The sequence below is a fragment of the Ochotona princeps genome, chromosome 27 (genome assembly GCF_030435755.1).
Source record: "Ochotona princeps isolate mOchPri1 chromosome 27, mOchPri1.hap1, whole genome shotgun sequence".
NCBI classification, from domain to species: domain Eukaryota; kingdom Metazoa; phylum Chordata; class Mammalia; order Lagomorpha; family Ochotonidae; genus Ochotona; species Ochotona princeps.
The window spans coordinates 25,515,194-25,533,313 of record NC_080858.1 but is presented as its reverse complement, the minus strand read 5'-3'; the positions used below and the strand labels follow the sequence as shown (position 1 = coordinate 25,533,313).

General features: G+C 48.0%; 1 protein-coding gene across 1 annotated transcript in view; it reads left to right on the top strand.

Annotated features, from left to right (window-relative positions):
- The window catches only part of YAF2 (YY1 associated factor 2), a 36,719-nt gene that overhangs the window by 1,414 nt on the left and 17,185 nt on the right, over nucleotides 1-18,120 (top strand). The window lies entirely within an intron of this gene.

Below are 18,120 nucleotides of genomic sequence, written 5' to 3'. Positions count from 1 at the left end.
GAAGAAAACCAGTAAGAAAGAAGTGTGCGTTGGTTAAAATGATTGGGTTGACTGTTTTGGAGCCATGATGTATTTTGCAAAGCAGGTCATGTTTGGCCTGTGTAGGTTGCGTTGGTGTATTGCTGTCAGTGCTCTGTGCTTTTGAAGATACCCACGAAGCAGAACTCGGAGGGCCAGTTGGGGGCAGGGCCTTCATCTTCACTTGTGGCTGTTGTATTTTTGCTGTCTGTCGTTCCCTCTCTTTCCTTGTAGCCTTTTAGGTGTGTGCAGAAACCAGAAGTGCTGCTGTGTGTGTGTTTGTAGGGACAGCAAGGAAGGGGGGAAGCTGATCTACCCCACAACCGGCCTGGGGGCTGGGGAGCCCTGAGCAGGGTGTGGGTGGTGGCCGGTAGAAGAGAAGCTCCTGGAGGGAGGATTGTGGGGAGCTGGGCCAGCCCTGGAGGAAGAGGCCTCTTCTGGCTGGTGTTTGGCTAGCATCCTGAGCGCTCCTGAAGGCATGGCTTGAGGGGAACTCGGAGAAGCCCAGAGGGAGAGGCTGTGTGCAGCTCGGCAGCCTTCTCAGAAACAGTATGTTCCATGCAGCAAGTGAACTGGGGGCCCCCAGCTTCTGCTCGCCTCCCTTGGCACCAGCTCTTGGCTGGTTTCTCTGTTACTTTCCTACCACCACTTCTGAAATCCAGGGAGGAGCCCAGGGTGGGTCGAACAATGGGAGAGGGCAGTGTCAAACAGAGCGGTTTGCTTCTCTGCCCCCAAGAATACAGGCCATTGTTGAGAAGCACCCGCTCAGTGGCCAGAAGTCCTTCTGCAGAGCTGGCCAAAGGAGGGACTGGATGGCCACAGGGCTAAGGGCCAGCTTCAGACCTCTCGGCTCGTGCCATTCCTTGCACTGATCCCGTCTTAGGCACTGAGTCTGGGGCCACACCTGGACGTCCTTGGTATTTGGAGTGTTTCCTGATGAAGCCTCTGGAGAAGGATGCACCCATGTTCTCCTGGAAGTCTTTACTGCAAGCTTCCTTTTTTTTTTTAAGATTTATTTATTTTTATTACAAAGTCAGATATACAGAGAAGAGGAGAGACAGAGAGGAAGATCTTCCATCCGATGAATCACTCCCCAAGTGAGTGCAACAGCCGATGCTGTGCCGATCCAGAGCCAGGAACCAGGAACTTCCTCCAGGTCTCCCACGTGGGTGCAAGGTCCAAAAGCATTGGGCCATCCTTGACTGCTTTCCCAGGCCACAAGCAGGCAGCTGGATGGGAAGTGGAGCTGCCGGGATTAGAACCGGCGCCCATATGGGACTCCGGTGCGCATTCAATGCGAGGACTTTAGCCACTAGGCCACGGCCCAGGGCCCAAGCTTCCTTTTTCTTGTAAGGAATGTCAGGTTTGGATTTTTTTTTTTTATTATGATTCAGGGCGGTTCCCGTTGGAGGATCCTTGGTAGGTCATGGCCTCGGGTAGAACGATTTTTTTTTTTTTGTGAGTAACTCAGGTGTGGGAACATGATAGGAGTGGGTTGGCTTCAGTCCCCAGAGAATCTAATTATATTCTTTATGCCATGTGTGATTCAGTACTAACTGTATACTTGTTGGTCTTAGTTACAATTTGATTGATTCCTTTTTTTATTAAGATTTATTTATTTTTATTGCAAACTCAGATATATAGAGAGAGGAGGAGAGACAGAGAGGAAGGTCTGCTGTCTGATGATTCACTTCCCAAGTGACCGCAACGGCTGGTGCTGAGTCTATCCGAAGCCAGGAACCAGGAAACTCTTCCAGGTCTCCCACGTGGGTGCAGTGTCCCAAAGCTTTGGGCCATCCTCGACTGCTTTCCCAGGCCACAAGCAGGCTTGTACTGGATGGAAGCAGGGCTGCCGGGATTAGAACCGGCGCCCATATGGGATTCTGGTGCGTTCAAGGCGAGGACTTTAGCCGCTAGGCCACCACGCTGGGCCCAGATTGATTACTTTTTAAAAAATAAGTTATTGGGCTCGGCGGCGTGGCCTAGTGGCTAAGGTCCTCGCCTTGATCCCATATGGCCGCTGGTTCTAATCCTGGCAGCTCCACTTCCTCTCTATCTCTCCTCCTCTCAGTATATCTGACTTTGTAATAAAAATAAAATAAATCTTTAAAAGAAAAATAAGTTATTGCTCCAACCGCAAGACTAGCTGGTGAATAGAACCCCCTTGTCCTTGTTGTGCCGGCAAGCACACAATCTAAATAGCAGGAAGATTCAAGGACAGGGAAATCCTGTTGTGAGACATAGTGACACATGTCAAAGCTGGCAGGGAAGATGTCACCTAGATAAAACGCTGCGCTCAGAATTGTCTTCGTGCATTGGCGGGGGCAGTCTTCACCTGTAATCTCAAGTTCCTGTTACAGCAAGAATCAATATAAGAAGCTAAAATTTAAGAATTTAGAAATTGTTGCAGTATAAGAAACCTTAGGGAATTTGGGTCCACAGGGAGTCATCTGAGAAAGTGAAATATCTGTGTAGTCTGTGGGAGGGTAGCAACTGTGTGTGATGATTAACACTAGCATGTTACTGTCATTTCTTCTGGGAATAGAAAATTACTTCATTGCTGAATTCAGATGGCAGATGTTTAGAAGCAGAAATGATAGAGCTATTAGTTTGGTTGTGAACTGTTGTTTCTGTGAGACTCTATAAAGTTATGTACAGCCCATAGCAAGCTTTCAAATCTAGTAAGTGAAGTTCTGTTCTCTGAGTGTATCGTGTAGCTGTGTTGGGGTTCTCCCCAGTGTTGTGTTAGAGAGCTAAGGAAAGGATTTCACACAGTAGGAAAAGCAGCTGTTAACCTGGGCTTAGATCTCGTTTCAAACATCCAACCACTCAGCAAATGTTTATTGGGTATCTTTTATTACAAGAGGGCCAAGCTAGGTGCCAGAAAAATGGTGCTGAGCAACACAGATGTGTTTTGTTTCTAGTGTGACATTTTAATTTCCTTGTCCAGTCAAATCCTCTGTATGAGAGCTGGTATTCCTCATCTTTGCTGAACTCCCTTTGGAAAAAAAAACTGCTTAAAACTGTGTACAATATTATGGTTAGAATCTGATGGTTGGTATAAAGAATGAATCATTTCAGCTTCTATAAATGTAAATAAATGATTAAAGAAACCAGTGTGAACTGGTGGAAGTCTTGTCAGTGTCATTGTTTTGTCCTACTTGCTTTCTGTGTTCGAATTCGGAGTCGGGTGCTGGTTCTCCCAGATTGTGGATGTGGGAAGAGGGGGACAAATAGAGGCTGTCTGAACAAGTCTGCTTTTCAGAGGGAGTAGTCCCTGAGCTGTTCTGTCATCATTTGGAGTTTTCCAGAAACCGCTCCGCTGCTCTTCAGACTCCTAGGTTCCTCCCTCCCCGCCTCCCTTTCTTCCTTCCCTCCTTCCTATTGGAAAGGCAGTTTTACACACACACACACACACACACAAGGGGGGGGGGAGAGACTGACTGACTGACTTCCCATTTGGCTGCAAGGACTGGGGCTAGGCCAGGACAGAGCCAGGAACTGGGCACTCTGTCCCTGCTGCCCACATGGGTGGCGCGAGCACTTGGACCGGCTGCTGCTGCATCCCCGGCTGCCTTAGCAGAGTGCACCTGACTGGAGCCTGTCCCTAACCCTAACCCATCCTGTCACTGTGTTTGTTTTCTTTTCTGCTTTTATCTTGGGTTAGGGCACTCGCGTAGGTCCAGGAGCAGGTGATAGTGTTTATATAGCTTGGGTAGCACATCTCTAAGTGTTTGCTGAGAAACCATAGGGAGTTTGTGCAGGCTGTCCATCAGTCAGTGAGTTCCAGATTGTTTTTGCAGTGATAATGTAGCAGTGACTGTGAGCAAAATAGCAGTTTTAGCATCTTAGCAGGAACTGGTTGCCAGACTCATGGTAGTGTTCCCCACCAGGCTGAAGCTGGAGGAGTTACCACTTTTTGTGAATCACACATGTTTTTAAACACGCCCAGGATGGAGGGAACAGATGAGGCACTTGTGTGTTCCCAAGTGTAGAAACTGATCCAGGGGTGCTCTTGATTAGCTTTGTGACTCACTTGTTCAGTTCTCAGATGGCGTTGCAGTCTAGGGCTGGGCCAGGAGCTTCATCAGGGTCTCCTACGTGGGTGGCAGGGGCCCAGACGCTTGGGCCATATTCTGCTTCTCCCAGGCCATTAGCATGAACCTGGGCTGGAAGTAGAGCAGCTAAGACATGAACCAGGGCTCATATGTGATGCTAACATCACAGAGAGCCACTTCACCTGTGCACCACAATGCTGGCCCAGACATTCTCCTTTCTTGTCTCTTAGCACTCCTTTTTCTAGTTTTCATTATGTGTCTCTGAAATAAAATCTCTGCCTGTCTAAACTCAGCTTCTCTGTAGTTCTTTCTGTGTGTGAGCTCTCTTCTTGTTTTTGGGATCTAAGGCAGAAACTTTGCCTGCCTCCGGGTTGACCTGGCTCCTTGTCTTCCCTGTGTGCAGCCTTCTGTGTGTCGGGGTGGGTGTCCCGGCAACCCAGGTTTGTAGCTGCACTGCATGGGCGCGTGCTGTTTCTCCTAAGCCTGCTTAGTGAAGTAGTCGGGCCTCTGGCCTGTTAGCTTGTCTTTGCTGTTCTCTTTTCCGGGCTCAGACTAACGTGATGAGTCCCTGACCTCTTTCTAAGACTTTTTTGCCCACTTGGTGATCTTGTGCTTATTCTTCTGTGTGCCACTGATGTGTCTGTTTCCCGTGAGTCTCCCAGGCCTGCCTGTGTGTGTGGACTGAGCACTCCAGATGGGAGGTCCGTGCAGCCTGAACATTTCCATAAAGCCTGAGTTAGCTTATGTTTCTGTGAAGCTCTGTGCTCTTTTTGGGAAGTTGAATTAACCAGAGAGAGGGTTCCTCTTTGGTGAGGGATGTGGGAATGCCTCTGATGTCTTTGTAGAATCTGAATCATTTTCCAGGGCCCTTTTGTAATGCTTACCTTTATTACAACATTTAGTTTATTGTAGTTTGCTACATGTTTGCATCAACTTCTTTACTATACTGTGAGTTTATTAATAAATAGTAATTTTCCATGATTTCTTTTGCAGGTGCATTCTGGCAGATATTAGCTGTTCAGTGAAATAGTTATGTAGGTGTTGGACAAGGCACGTTACCACTTTTAAAAGAAGTGTCATTTATTTAATTGATTCAAGGTCAGAGTGGCACAGAGAGAGCAGTTTTAAGTCCTGATTCACTCCCCAAACACCCTCGGCCTCCAGGGCTGGACCAGGAACTCCATTAGAGTGCCCGTGTGGGTAGCGGGCAACCAGGGATTGGAGCAATCACCTGTTGCCCGCACATCAGTAGGCAGCTGGTTTGTGTGTGGAGGTGGGACTTGAAGCCAGACACTCCAGTAGACAGTGTGGGTGCCCCAAGTGGGAAGACAGTCCTGACACTGTAATACCTGCCTCGGGTTACTGGGGTTTAATTTTACTTTAAAAAAAATCCAGCTTTGGGCCTGGCGGTATGGCCTAGCGGCTGAAGTCCTCGCCTTGAACGTGCCAGGATCCCATATGGGCGCCGGTTCTAATCCCAGCAGCTCCACTTCCCATCCAGCTCCCTGTGTGTGGCCTGGGAAAGCAGTCGAGGATGGCCCAAAGCCTTGGGCTGTCTGTACCCGCATGGGAGACCCGGAAGAGCTCCTGGCTCCTGGCTTCGGATTGGCGCAGCACCGACTGTTGCAGTCACTTGGGGAGTGATTCATCAGACAGAAGATCTTCCTCCGTGTCTCTCCTCTTCTCTGTATATCTGACTTCTCAATAAAAATAAAATAAATATTAAAAAAAAAAACCCAGCTTTTTATGTATAGATGTCTATACGTATTTATTTGAGACAGAGTATGTCTTCCTTTCTGATGTTTCCCTTTCTAAGGTTGAAACTGGGTTGGGCTGAAAATGGGGATTTGTTTCAGGTCTCCCCTGGGCATTTCGGGCTCCCAGCCACTGGAGCTGTTGGTTTCCCCAGTGAGTGTTCGGCACCCAGTTACTGGAGCTGTTGGTCTCCCCTGGGAGTGTTGGGCACCCAGTCACTGGAGCCGTTGGTCTCCCCTGGGATTGTTGGACACCCAGTCACTGGAGCCGTTGGTCTCTCCGGTCATTGTCGGGTACCCAGTTACTGGAGCCATTGGTCTCCCCGGGAGTGTCGGGTACCCAGTTGCTGGAGCTATTGTTGGATCTTCCGAGAGTCTGCTTTAGCAGGGAGCTGGAACTGGTCTTTGAACCGTGGCACCTGGATGTGGGATGTGGACATTGTAACCATTGTTTCAACTGCCGGGCTAAATGGTTGCCCTTGGGGTTTTCTAAAGATTGAACAGGTGGAAAAAAACCATGAAATTCCAGCACAGGATGTATTAAGCTGTCACTTAGAAGTGACGCTTTCTCTGTACGCGTGTGTTAGAAGTAGCAGCAAGCAGAAGTCTATAATTCTGTGTGTGCTTCTTAGGAAAAAATCATAAGCTTGATTTATGCTAAGCCAGAATTGTTGGGGTGATTCAGGTCTAAGTGTTTTGTAGAGTTCGAATTTTAACATAGAAAATAGGTTAGTGTTTGCTAATAAATAAGTAAGAATGAACTGAAGGTGAATTTTTAAGTATAAACCTGGCTTTTGCAGAAGATTGGCTCACATTAAATTTGAGTTCTGTTGTTCATGTGAACATTATTAGTAAAGCTGTTTTGGTGACAGTGAGTATTGGCACAGTGGTCACTTTCTACGTGATAGAGTTCCTCCTCTGAGAATGCCCACCTGAATGCATTCTTTGGGAAGCTGCAGTTTCACTGCCAGCAAAGCCTGGTCCTCCCTTGGTGCATGCATGTGTGTGTATATGTTTAAAGGAAACTTCTACTTGTATGGTGACGACAGGTGTTACAAAGTTTAAGTAAGGTTTCAATGGATGGAGACTTTTGGTCAAGATTTCTTTGCCCAATTGAAAATAGTTTTATAAACTTCTGACAACTCTTTTGCGAAGAAGATGTTGTATTGATCCACCATCTGCTGCCTCCAAGGGTGTGCGCTGGTAGAAAGCTGGGATGGGAGGCAGTGCTGAGTTGGCCAGTGTTGTCCTAATTGTGCCAATGCCATTTGGTGTGCCATGTGGAGTGCCTCTCCTTGGAAGATGGGCGTGGAGGAGATGCTCTGGGGGGCCATGTCCTTGTATCTCAGGCCCGTCTGTTCTGTGCTGGTCCCTAAGACCTCTCTTCACATGCAGGCAGGAACGTGTGGGAATAGGGCACATTGTGTCTTCTCAGAGTGGTAAGAGACTATGAGAAACCCTCCAGGAAGGTACTGGCCTTGGCTTATGTAATGGAGCAGCCCAGCCGCCTTCCCTCTGCTGTAATGTGGTACACATTGGGAATGCTCTGTGTCATCCTTGCTGTTGACGTGTGGTCCACATCCACTGTGTTCATCACCTGGGTGCCGATGGAATGCGGGCCCTTAGGCCCACCAGGGACTCACGGAACTGGAACGTGTGTTCTCCTGGATGCTTGGGCTGCTTGTGGGCTGTGCCCTTTGAAAAGATGCTGCTGGATGCTTTTTTTAAAAAAAGATTTATTTATTTTTATTGAAAAGGCAGATTCACAGAGAGAAGGAAAGAGAAAATTCTTCCATCTGCTGGTTCACTCTCCAAGTAGCCTCAGTAGCCAGAGCCGAGCTTATCTGAAGACCCTCTTCTTGGTCTCCGACACAGGTGCAGGGTCACAAGGCTTTGGGTCATCCTCTACTGCTTTCCCAGATCACAAGCAGGGAGCTGGATGGGAAGAGGAGCAGCCAGAACACAAACCTGCACTCATATGGGATCCCAGTTCTTATAGGGGGAGGATTAACCAACTGAGTCATTGTACCAGCAAACCCCCTCCCACTGCCCTTTTTTTTTTTTAAGATTTATTTGTATTTGTTTTCATCTGACAGGCAGAATTACAGAGAGGAGAGACAGAGAAATTTTCCATCCACTAGTTTACTCCCTGAAGGCCAGAGCTGAGCCAAACTGGAACCAGGAGCTGCTTCCACGTTTCCTATGCGGGTGCAGGGGCTCAAGCACTTGAGCTATCCTCTGTTGCTTTCCCATGTGGGATACTGGTGCCACAGGTGGAAGCTTTGCTTGCTATGCCCTGCTGCCAGCCTCCAATTTGTGTTTCTTTTTTTTTTTTTAAAGATTTATTTTTATTACAAAGTCAGATATACAGGGAGGAGGAGAGACAGAGAGGAAGATCTTCCGTCCGATGATTCACTCCCCAAGTGAGCCGCAACGGGCCGATGCGCGCCGATCTGAAGCCAGGAACCAGGAAACTCTTCCAGGTCTCCCACGTGGGTGCAGTGTCCCAAAGCTTTGGGCCATCCTCGACTGCTTTCCCAGGCCACAAGCAGGGAGCTGGATGGGAAGTGGAGCTGCCGGGATTAGAACCGGCGCCCATATCGGATCCTGGGGCGTTCAAGGCGAGGACTTTAGCCACTAGGCCATGCCACCAGGCCCAATTTGTGTTTCTTAAAACTGTTTTGGAACCACTGCCCAGTCCTGCCAGTATTATGTGTAGCGGTTCTGCCCAGTTCTACCTCAGGCTCTGTGACCGCAAAGCTTGCCCTCACACTTCAAAAGAAGAGTGAGTCAGGAGGACTTTGCTGATGGGAAGAACTTGAAGCTTGCTTTCTGTCTCAGCCTTAAACCCTGCCTTGTTCCCTGTGTCCTTGTGTTTTTCCTGGACTGTGGCTGGATGGCGCACAGCTCCACAGTCATGGAGTGGGTGAGAAGCGAACACCTTACGCATGGTTGAGTCTCAGGGTCATCTAGTTGTGTGCTTTGATAAAATTTAATAACATTATTCCACTGTCCATAGGAAGTTACCACATTTGGTAAATATTCTCTTTTTCACATGAACTTTACATAATGTTTCTCTGTAACATTCTGTCTTTGTCAGGTTTCTGTTTAACATACCCTAGAGGAGGGTCCAGTGCAGTGGTGTATCAGGCTAATTGTAGCCTGTGTCCCTGGCATCCCGTAAGGGTGCTGGTTCGTGTCCTGGATGTTCTGCTTCCCATCGAGCTTCCTGCTTATGGCCTGGGAAAGCAGTGGAGGGCTGCCCATGGCCTTGGGCCACGTGCCCATGTGGCCTTGGGCCCCTGGGGCCATGTGGGAGATCTGCCAGAAACTCCTCACTCCTTGCTTTGTACAAGCCCAGCTCTATCCGTTGCGGCCATTTTGGGAGTGATTCAGCAGATGGAAACTCTCCATCTGTAATCCTAACTTTCAAGTAAAATAAATAATCTTAAAGAAAAAAATACCACCAAGGAGCTTCCTGGGCCAGGCAACGTTTATTTCTGTGTATAGTAGAGTATGTCACAGCTCTGAGTTCAGTTTCTGTGGGAGTCTGGCTGTGACGTGGCAGAGTGGGTACAGAGGAGCGGTCGCATGCTGAGCCGGGAGCAGACGAGAGAAGCAGGTTGGCATGTGGCTAAAATAACCACCCAGGCTGCACACCTCCCACCATGCCGTCTTCCACGAGGCCACAGTTAGAGCCAGTTTCCTCTGCCCATGGCATGAGGCAGTTTAAACGTCTGCATGAGTTGTGGGAGCCAATTTCTCTTCAATCCATAACACGTTACTTGATAATTTGCATTTTAATTGTAATCTTGTGATCTTGTATGTATATAGGATTTTATTATGCATTTATTTTTGGTGCAGGAGAAAATATACATAGTGTTCATATTATACATTTGTTTTTAATTTCTATGTATATCCAGTATGCTAATGTAACACAAAGGGAAGAGCTTCTAAGTCGGGTTTCTTGCCCTTGTGGGCACAGTGGACGGTGGGCCTCTGCTGTTTGGCTGTGACTACTGGTTTCTGTTCTTATTGGCCGCATGACTTTGTGAATGTTTTCCTTTTTTGAGCATGAGGTCTTTAATTTGTAAAATGGAGTTGTTGCTAACACTTCCTTACAGTTGCTGGAAGGGTTAAATGAATTAATTCTTGTAAAAGGGTTGGCACTGTGTCTGTTGTAGTAAACCCTTGGTTAAAGTGCTCAAATGTGTGAGTGGTAGTAATGGAATCACAGTCCCCATGTGAGTGGTACAGTAATGGAATCAGAATGCCCATGTTGCCACTCTGGGAGAACTGACAAAAAGAGCCCCCACACTAGTGTGTTACACAAGGGGCTCCAGGCGCGCGTTCGTCTGGCCACCCCTGTTTGCTCTGTGCTGCTCCTCCGTCCATGCACCTGTAGGTTGTCACATTAGGACTGTGCCAGTTGGAGGTGCTGTAGTAGAGCAGTGGTGGTGAGCATCCCTGGCTGGGAGCCCTGGAGAGGCCATCTGTTCCCGCAGCTGGGTCATGACACTGCCAAGCCTCCTTTCTGCTGCTCTGGGGTTGCTCAGTCCTCCCACTCAGAAAGCACGGCCTCATGTCCAGCTCTGGGACGGAGCACGGTAACATGGTGTCTGTGGTGCTGGTATTCTCTGTGGGCACAGCTGAAGTTTAGGCTGCTCTGCTTCTCATCCAGGCCCCTGCTAATGCACCTGGGAAAGCCACAGAGGTGACTCCAGTAACTGAGCTCCTGTACTGACATGGGGGACCTGGTAAAAGCTGCAGACCTCTGGCTTTGGCCTGGTCCAGCGCTGGCCCTTGCTGCATTTGGGGAGTGAACTAATGCGTGGAGGAGCTTTCTGTCTCGGTTTTTCTGTCGCCCCTTTTCTGTAACTCTGACTTTCAAGCAAAACAAGCAGATGCTAAAAAGAAAAAGAAAGAAATGGAAAGGAAAGAAATACTGTCTCCCCTCTGCCAGAGTCAGTGCCCTCAGGCTCTTGGAATGTTTCTGCTCTAAGTGATTGGCTGTTTATAAGGCTTTGAGGGCATATTTTGATTTTGTTTCTCTATCCCCCTGCCATGAGTTGTCTCCTTTGTACCACTGGTCCAGGAACATTTCCTATTCATCTTGCCATTTATATCCATGTGACTTTGTGTTGATGAATGAATGTGAACAGTGGTGCTCTTGACGATGGTAGTGATGCTGTTCATGAATGTCCCCAAGTCTGTCTCAGTAGGCACTGGGAATGCCTGGGCTGGACTGCAGAGGCCCTGCTCGGACTCTGCTACTGCCTCAAACTGTTTTCTACTTCTTGTTTTTAAAATTGAGGAATTATTGACTTGAGAGATAAGAGGATGCTCCCATCTAGGGGGTCACCGTGTGAGTGCCTGAGGAGGCCAGGGCTAAGCTGAGCCCAAGCTGGGGACTGGGAGCTCTATCCAGAGCTGCTGTGTGAAGAGCAAGGATCCAGAGAGAGCCGTCATTTCTTTTTTAAATTTTTTGATTTTACTTTTAATATCGTTACGTAGTTGGAAGGGATACACATGTCGATCTCTTACTAGGGTGGAAAGGATTGAGGTGAGGAAGAAGGTGGGTGGGAAAAATACCTCAGTTCTTTCCTTCCTCTTTCTTTCCTGTGTCCGAGGTGTGTGTGTGTGTGTGTGTGTGTGTGTGTGTGTGTGTGTGCTGGGGGCAGACGGTAAGGCATGCTCCCTGCTGTCAAGCTACATCAGGGAGGGATGGTCATTTGATGATGCCTTAGAGCCGATGTGGGGAAGAGCGTTGTGAGGGTGTTATTTGATGGTTTTGATAGTTCTGACATGTTGGCTTTGCTGCACCATGGGCGTTAATTCACACATAATGAGTTTGTGTATTACTGCTATTAATGCCTTGAAGCATGCTGCCATGAGAAAAGGTCATTCATGGAATTGCAGACAAGATTTTAACAGTGTGGCATTTCAGTTTCATGGGCACTTCTCAAGTGGACGTGGAAGCGAATTAGTTATCTTAACATAGAATACTTAACAAGAACATGGAAAAATGTAACAAGAAATTGCCATTTAAAAGTTGTGTATTCTGGGCCTGACATAGTAGCCTAGTGGCTAAAGTCCTTGCCTTGCACATGATGGGATCCCATATGGCACCGGTTCTAATCCCAGCAGCTCCACTTCCCATCCAGCTCCCTGCTTGTGGCCTGGGAAAGCAGTCGGGGATGGCCTGAAGCCTTGGGACCCTGCACCCGTGTGGGAGACCTGGAGGAAGCTCCTGGCTCCTGGCTCGTGGCTCTGGATTGGCATAGCACCAGCTGTTGCGCTCACTTGGGGAGTGAATCATCGGACGGAGGATCTTCCTCTCTGTCTCTCCTCCTCTCTGTACATCCGACTTTGCAATAAAAATAAATAAATCTTAAAAAAAATAAAAAAAGAATTGCTTATTCTGGGGCAAGTGTTGGATTACAGGTTAGATTGAGATGGTTCTGTCCCATGTAGGAGATTCTGGGTTCAATACCCAGTCTTGGCTTCCTTTTTTTGATTTATTATTTTTAAATTTTTCCTTTTTAAAAGTTTATTTATTTATTTGTTTATTTATTTATTTATTTATTGGAAAGTCGGATACAGAGAGAAGAGGATCTTCCATCTGCTGACTCACTCCCCAAGTGACTGCAATGACCAGAGCTGCACCGATCCAAAGACAGGAGTCAGGAGCCTCCCCCAGGTCTCCCACGCGGGTGCAGGGTCCCAAGGCTTTGGGTCATCTTGAGCTGCTTTCCCAGGCCACAAGCAGGGAGCTGGATGGGAAGCAGAGCTGCCGGGATTAGAACTGGTGCCTGTATGGGATCCCAGCGCATGCAAGGCAAGGACTTTAGCCTCTAGGCTACCGCGCCCGGCCCCAGCCTTGGCTTCTAACCCCAGCTTCCTGCTAATGCAGAGGCTTGGAGGCAGCACGCCTGCTCACATGGTTGGACATCTGAGGACTGGCTTGAATTCCTGGCTTTTGACTTCGCCCCCAACCCACGGCAGCCATTGCAGGCATTTGAGGAGTAAGCCAAGGGATGGGACCCTCTATTTATCTGTTTCTCCAAGAAAGAAGTAGATAATTGTAGAAGTCATTGATTCATCAGAAATTTTAAAAAGTAACATTCCCTTCAAGGGAAGTGAGTGAAGCCTTCAGTGCCACTCTGCAGTCGCTACGGTAACGGGGCTGACTTGAGGCGACCTTGACTTTTATTATGTTAGGAAAGCTTGCCTGTATTATTCTGACAGTGGGTTTGAAGATTAATGCAGCCCTTGAAAATGCGGTTGGATTTATTTTACTGTTGCAAGTGTGCTGTTTCTATTTCCTCAAGGCGGTGGTCCAGGGGTGCCAGAGCCCCCACCTGCTCTGGGCTCCATTGAGGGAAGGTCCTTCACTGTCTCCTGGGCGGTGGTCAGCAGCCCCAGGAAGGCCACTTCCATGTCGCCTGTGCAGAGAAGTGAGGCGCTGGGATGTGGGGTCAGGCCCGGGCAGGGCGGGACTGGCCCCCGTGCTCCTCCCCTCCTTGGACAGATAGTGGAGAGCCCTCCATGCCTTCACAGGCGCCAGCGATGATGCTTTCCTGGTAGGATTTGTCCGCAGTTGTTGCTCTCAGATGTGAATTGGCAAGGTCAGCTTTGGGACATAAGAAATGTGTGTCCGTGCTTCCAATGGAGGGAGTTTTAAAAGTTAATATAATGGCTTATTTTTATAGAATCACCATGGGTGATTTATATGTTGGTATGATAACGATAGTGGTTCACTTAGTACCTGCTGTCTAGAATGCTTCACTGTTTTCAAGTCATGTATTTTTGAAAGATGATGCATGAGTCCTGTTGCAATTCAGTTTTAGCATTGTTCTTGTACTTTTATTCATAAGCTAATTCCTAATGTCATTTACACCAAATAATTGTTTTCCTTTTCTTGAAATACGAAGAATATAGTTTAAAGATTATGCTGTTAATATGAACATACACAGTGAGCCAGTGCTGTGGCATAGCACGTTACTCCTCTGCCTGCAGTGCCTGCATGCCATACAGATGCTGGTTCATGTCTGGCTGCTCTGCTTCTGATCTGACTCCTTGCTTATGGCCTGGGTGGGCAATAGAAGTTGGCTCAAGTCCTTGGGCCCCTGAACCCATGTGGGAGACCTGGAGTATGCTTCTGGCTCGTGGCTTCAGATCTGCCAGCTCTAGCTCTCACATCCATTTTAGGAGTGAGCCAGCAGATGGAGGATTCTTTGTTTCTCCTTCCTTCTGCAGCTATGCCTTTCAAATAAAAACAAGGCAAATCTTTAGGATGGGTGAACTTAAGAATTTCTCTGTATGAGGGGACTTGCGCAAAGTTGTGGAAAAAATGGAAGTAACAGGTGAGTTTATTTTGGTGCCCCCAATTTTGAAACCCGTGCCTAGTGTTTTCCTGGTTCACATTTTCCAGAAAGTATTTGAAGACCCTGGTGCTTCTCTCAGTGCTCAGGCACACACCTCGAGCGGGGTTCCACTTGGCAGCTGGACGTCAGCAGCTGCCTGGGTGGCCAGGTGCCGGCATGACTGCTGATGCTCGACCCACGTGGGTCTGCTTAATCCTTGGAGCTGGCCGGTGAAGTAGTTCCCTTGTTTCCCTGTGCTGTAGAAGACTGTGGCTTTGGCATCTCGATTTTAGATTAAATTACAATCTAGTAGTACTGCTCTTTGTTTGGGTGTAGGGCGGTGTAAGGGAGAACAGAGGAAAGTGAGGGGAAGCGATGTGGTTAGGAAACGAGTCTGATTCGGGGGCCCCAGGGGAAGGATAAGTATGTGTTCTTGAAAAGGGAGCTGAGGCCCAGAAGCTCACTAGTTTTGATAGATGTGTATTTCATATGTGGGTAACTCCTGTGCCCTGTGAGGTTCCGTATTTGCCTAGACTCTTTGATGAGCTGCTAAGGGAGCGAGAGATTGTCTCTGTAGATGCAGTTCTCTCTGACCCTGTTTTGATTACTTGGGGCTCAGCTCAGCTGTGTTTCTGTCTGCCTCTGTGCACACGACTGTGTGAAGACACACACAACATGTTCATGAGCCAGTATTGTCACCTGACCATGTTTGATCATAGTATTAACTTTTCTTACGCTGCACAGGATCTACCATGAAAAACAAATTTCTGTAGTGGTACTATCTGATGGTTCAGAGTTTTACTTTGTTGGAAGGCAGACTTACAGAGAGAGGAGAGAGATTGATTGATCTTCCCGTCCGTGATTAGCTCCCTCTCCAGGGGCCTCAGTGGCAGGGCTGGGTCGCGCAGAAGCCAGGAGGAGCAAGGAACTCTGGGTCTCCCACATGGTAACATGGCCCAAGTGTTCCGTCCATCGCCACAGTTTTCCCAGGTGTTTTAGCGGGAAGCTGGCTCAGGAATGGGACAGCCAGCACTTGACGTGGGACTGCAGCGTGCAACCTGGCAGCAGACGGCGGCTTTACCTAGCCCTTACGCACCGCCATGGCAGCTCCCAGAATATTTTTGAATAGAGTGTTTCAAATTTTCACATTTTCTTTTTAAAGATGTTGTGACAAATGTGTTCTGCTTGAGGTAGGAGTTTACACAGGAACAGGTAGCCTTTAGATGAATCTATGACTTTGTGTAGTTGCTCAAGATGCTTTGAGATGCCTTCGATTTTTTAGCTTTATTTTAAATTCATGAAACTAGACTCTAAATGCATGCTGAATTTGCTGTAAATAAAAGTCAGAAGCTATCATTTACTTCTTAGTGGTATGTTTTATAATAGCTTATGCCATTAAGGCAAAATAATTGTATCCCTGCTCCTCTCTTCTGTCAGCAAGAGGCCTGTGTACCCTTCTGCCATGTACTTACTCTTCAGTAATTAGAAGTTAATTGGGAATTAGAGAAGTTAATGAGATGACCCCGTTGTGATGTGTTTTTCTTTTTCCTCTTACTATTGGAAGTGGAGGTTTGAATAGTCACTTAAAAACCAATGCACTGGACTGTGGTGTAGTAAGTTAAGGTGCCACTTGCAGAGCTGGCATCCCGTGTGGGCCTCAGTTCTATTCCTGGCCGCTCCAGTTCCCATCCAGCAACCTGCTAATGCACATGGGAAAGCAGTGGAAGTGGCCAAAGTGTTTGGGTCCCTGCAGCCACACAGGAGAGCTGGAAGAAGCTCCTGGCTTCTGCTTCCCTCTAGCTTTGTGGCTGTGGCTGTGGCTGTGTGGGGAGTGAACCAGCAGGTGGCAGCACTCAGTAGATTTTCTCCCTCATAGGCAGAAGGAAGTGTATGCTCTCTCTCCGTCCTTCCCTCTCTGGAATTCTGCGTTTTAAGTAAATAACTTTCCAAATAACGCAATTATAATATTGTAAGAATTAGATTTGAGGCTGGCGCCATGGCTAAGTTGGCTAATCTACCTGAAAATGCCGGCATTCCCTGTGGGCACCAGTTTGTGTTGTGACTGCTCCACTTCCCATCCAACTCGCTGCTGGTGGCCGGGGAACCAGTGCAGGGTGGCTCAAGTCCGCGGACCTCTGTGTCCACAAAGGAGACCCAGAGGAAGCTCCGGGGGTCACATTGGCATTTGGGAGTGAACCAGTGCAGGGTGGCTCAAGTCCGCGGACCTCTGTGTCCACAAAGGAGACCCAGAGGAAGCTCCGGGGGTCACATTGGCATTTGGGGAGTGAACCAGTGCAGGGTGGCTCAAGTCCGCGGACCTCTGTGTCCACAAAGGAGACCCAGAGGAAGCTCCGGGGGTCACATTGGCATTTGGGGAGTGAACCAGTGCAGGGTGGCTCAAGTCCGCGGACCTCTGTGTCCACAAAGGAGACCCAGAGGAAGCTCCGGGGGTCACATTGGCATTTGGGGAGTGAACCAGTGCAGGGTGGCTCAAGTCCGTGGACCTCTGTGTCCACAAAGGAGACCCAGAGGAAGCTCCGGGGGTCACATTGGCATTTGGGGAGTGAACCAGTGCAGGGTGGCTCAAGTCCTTGGACCTCTGTGTCCACAAAGGAGACCCAGAGGAAGCTCCGGGGGTCACATTGGCATTTGGGGAGTGAACCAGTGCAGGGTGGCTCAAGTCCGCGGACCTCTGTGTCCACAAAGGAGACCCAGAGGAAGCTCCGGGGGTCACATTGGCATTTGGGGAGTGAACCAGTGAATAGAAGTTTTTCTCTGTCCTCTCCATAAATTTGCCTTTCCAATTAAAATTAATAAATCTTTTTTTAAAGAGTCAGACTTATAGGAGAAATGCGCATAGTATGTCCAAGGCGGGTTTTACTCTTAAAAATAGAAATGTAACAAAAATCTTGTCAGGTATGCTATCAAATCATACTAATAACAAATATGACCTCATAACAACATTGAAAATAAGGTTGTATTTAGGATAGTGTTTTGAGTTTGTTTTATGGGTAGAATAATTATTCCATAGAACGTTTTATCCCATTTATTCTTTTTTTAAGTTTTGTGGGTTTTTTTGTTTTTGTTTTTGTTTTTTGCCAGTACCGTGGCACAGTAAACCAAGCCTCCTCTTGAGGTGTTGGCATCTTACATGAGCCCTAGTCTGAGTCCCAGCAGCTCTGTTTCTGATCTGGCTCCCCATTTGTGGTCTCGGAGGGCAGCAAGAGGATGGCTCAAGTCCTCGGGCTCCTTGCACCCCCATGGGAGATCTGGAAAAATCTATTGGCTGCTGGCTTTGCATTGGTTCAGCTGCAACCAACCATTGCTGTCATTTGAGGAGTGAACCAGTGAAGATCTCTTTTTTTCTCTTTCTGTCTCTCCTCTCTTTTTGTAACTCTGCCTTTAAAATACAAATAAATAAATCTTAACAAAACTTTTTTTTCTGTGAATTAATTCTTCAAGTTGTTTATTTGAAAGTCAGAGTTACTGAGAGAGCTCTTGTATCCTTTGGCTTTGCCAGATGACCCCAGAGGCCCTGGGCTGGGCCAGAAGCCATCTTGGCACGTCTTACACGCAGCCGCAGCGCCAGGACTGGCACCATGCTGTGCTGTCTTCCCAGGCTCATGAGCAGTGAGTTGGAGCAGAGGCAGAGCAGCCGGCTCACGTTGGGATTCCAGCACTGCAGGAGGCATCTTAACCTGCCGCATCTCAGTCCTGGCCCCTGTTCCTTTTTTTATTTTTATTTAAAAAAATGATTTTGAAGATTTATTTTTTGAAAGGTAAAATGACAAAGGAGAGACAGACCTTCCATCTGCTGGTTTGCTTCAATTGCCAAGAATAGGCGGAACTGGGCAGGCTGAAGCCTGCAGCCAGAGCTCCACTGAGCCTCCCGGGAGGTCGGCAGGGTGCCTCACAGGAAGCTGA